Raw genomic sequence first — 3,251 nt, forward strand, 5'->3', positions numbered from 1 at the left:
TGACACCATTTTTTGGTCCACCAACATTTTCTGGACTTTAGGGGTCTAGGAGGCCTTTAAACTCCATTTTTGGGCCTCCAAAGTTTTCATCATTTTTGAAGGCATAAGATGCATTTTAAGGCCTTTTTTGTGCTGCCAACAGTTTCAGAACTTTCAGGGGTGTAGGATGCATTATCCGTGCCAAAAAATATTTTTGGGAATTTCAGTAGTCTAGGATGCGGGTTAATACCCCTTTCAGGCTGCAAATGTTTTGGGACATTCAGAGCTCTCTGACACCATATTTGGTCCACCAACATTCTCTGGACTTTAGGGGGTCTAGGATGCCTGTAAACCCCTTTTTTGGGCCTCCAAAGTTTTCAACATTTTTGTAGGTCTAAAATGCATTTTAATGCCTTTATTGGGCTGCTAACATATTCTGAACCTTCAGGGGTGTAGGATGCATTTTTCGTGCCAAAAATATTTCTGGGAATTTCAGTGGTCTAGGATGCGGGTTAATTCCCCTTTAAGTCTGCAAATGTTTTTGGGACATTCAGAGCTCTCTGACACCATATTTGGTCCACCAACATTCTCTGGACTTTAGGGGGTCTAGGATGCCTGTAAACCCCTTTTTTGGGCCTCCAAAGTTTTCAACATTTTTGTAGGTCTAAAATGCATTTTAATGCCTTTATTGGGCTGCTAACATATTCAGAAATTTCAGGGGTGTAGGATGCATTTTTCGTGCCAAAAATATTTCTGGGAATTTCAGTGGTCTAGGATGCGGGTTAATGCCCCTTTCAGGCTGCAAATGTTTTTGGGACATTCAAAGCTCTCTGACACAGTTTTTGGTCCACCAATATTTTCTGCACTTTAGGGGGTCTAGGATGCCTGTAAACCCCTTTTTTGGGTCTCCAAAGTTTTCAACATTTTTGAAGGCCTAAGATGCATTTTAAGGCATTTGTTTTGAGCTGCCAACATTTTCTGAACTTTCAGGGGTGTAGGATGCATTTTCCGTGCCAAAAATATTTTTGGGAATTTCAGTGGTCTAGGATGCGGGTTAATGCCCCTTTCAGGCTGCAAATGTTTTTGGGACATTCAGAGCTCTCTGACACCATATTTGGTCCACCAACATTCTCTGGACTTTAGGGGGTCTAGGATGCCTGTAAACCTCTTTTCTGGGCCTCCAAAGTGTTCAACATTTTTGGAGGTCTAAAATGCATTTTAATGCCTTTTTTGGGCTGCCAACATTTTCTGAACTTTCAGGGGTGTACGATGCATTTTTCATGCCAAAAATATTTCTGGGAATTTCAGTGGTCTAGGATGCGGGTTAATGCATCTTTAAGTCTGCAAATGTTTTTGGGACATTCAGAGATCTCTGACACAGTTTTTGGTCCACCAACATTTTCTGGACTTTAGGGGCTCTAGGATGCCTATAAACCCCTTTTTTTGGCATCCAAAGTTTTCAACATTTTTTTAGGCCTAAAATGCATTTTAAGGCCTTCTTTGGGCTGCTAACATATTCTGAGCTTTCAGGGGTATAGGATGCATTTTTCGTGGCAGAAATATTTCTGGGAATTTCAGTGGTCTAGGATGCGGGTTAATGCATCTTTAAGTCTGCAAATGTTTTTGGGACATTCAGAGATCTCTGACACAGTTTTTGGTCCACCAACATTTTCTGGACTTTAGGGGGTCTAGGATGCCTATAAACCCCTTTTTTGGGCATCCAAAGTTTTCAACATTTTTGAAGGCCTAAGATGCATTTTAAGGCATTTGTTTTGAGCTGCCAACATTTTCTGAACTTTCAGGGGTGTAGGATGCATTTTCCGTGCCAAAAATATTTTTGGGAATTTCAGTGGTCTAGGATGCGGGTTAATGCCCCTTTCAGGCTGCAAATGTTTTTGGGACATTCAGAGCTCTCTGACACCATATTTGGTCCACCAACATTCTCTGGACTTTAGGGGGTCTAGGATGCCTGTAAACCTCTTTTCTGGGCCTCCAAAGTGTTCAACATTTTGGAGGTCTAAAATGCATTTTAATGCCTTTTTTGGGCTGCCAACATTTTCTGAACTTTCAGGGGTGTAGGATGCATTTTTCGTGCCAAAATATTTCTGGGAATTTCAGTGGTCTAGGATGCGGGTTAATGCATCTTTAAGTCTGCAAATGTTTTTGGGACATTCAGAGATCTCTGACACAGTTTTTGGTCCACCAACATTTTCTGGACTTTAGGGGCTCTAGGATGCCTATAAACCCCTTTTTTTGGCATCCAAAGTTTTCAACATTTTTTAGGCCTAAAATGCATTTTAAGGCCTTCTTTGGGCTGCTAACATATTCTGAGCTTTCAGGGGTATAGGATGCATTTTTCGTGGCAGAAATATTTCTGGGAATTTCAGTGGTCTAGGATGCGGGTTAATGCATCTTTAAGTCTGCAAATGTTTTTGGGACATTCAGAGATCTCTGACACAGTTTTTGGTCCACCAACATTTTCTGGACTTTAGGGGGTCTAGGATGCCTATAAACCCCTTTTTTGGGCATCCAAAGTTTTCAACATTTTTTTAGGCCTAAAATGGATTTTAAGGCCTTCTTTGGGCTGCTAACATATTCTGAGCTTTCAGGGGTATAGGATGCATTTTTTCGTGGCAGAAATATTTTTGGGAATTTCAGTGGTCTAGGATGCGGGTTAATGCCCCTTTCAGGCTGCAAATGTTTTTGGGACATTCAGAGCTCTCTGACACAGTTTTTGGTCCACCAACATTTTCTGGACTTTAGGGGCTCTAGGATGCCTATAAACCCCTTTTTTGGGCTTACAAAGTTTTCAACATTTGTGTAGGCCTAAAATGCATTTTAAGGCCTTCTTTGGGCTGCTAACATATTCTGAACTTTCAGGGGTGTAGGATGCATTTTTCGTGCCAAAAATATTTTGGGAAATTTCAGTGGTCTAGGATGCGGGTTAATGCCCCTTTCAGGCTGCAAATGTTTTTGGGACATTCAGAGCTCTCTGACACCATTTTTGGTCCACCAACATTTTTTGGACTTTAGGGGTCTAGGAGGCCTTTAAACTCCATTTTTGGGCCTCCAAAGTTTTCATCATTTTTGAAGGCATAAGATGCATTTTAAGGCCTTTTTTGTGCTGCCAACAGTTTCAGAACTTTCAGGGGTGTAGGATGCATTATCCGTGCCAAAAATATTTTTGGGAATTTCAGTAGTCTAGGATGCGGGTTAATACCCCTTTCAGGCTGCAAATGTTTTGGGACATTCAGAGCTCTCTGACACCATAT

This window comes from Ambystoma mexicanum, chromosome 1q (genome assembly GCF_040938575.1).
Source record: "Ambystoma mexicanum isolate Mex_15411 chromosome 1q, UKY_AmexF1_1, whole genome shotgun sequence".
Classification (NCBI taxonomy): domain Eukaryota; kingdom Metazoa; phylum Chordata; class Amphibia; order Caudata; family Ambystomatidae; genus Ambystoma; species Ambystoma mexicanum.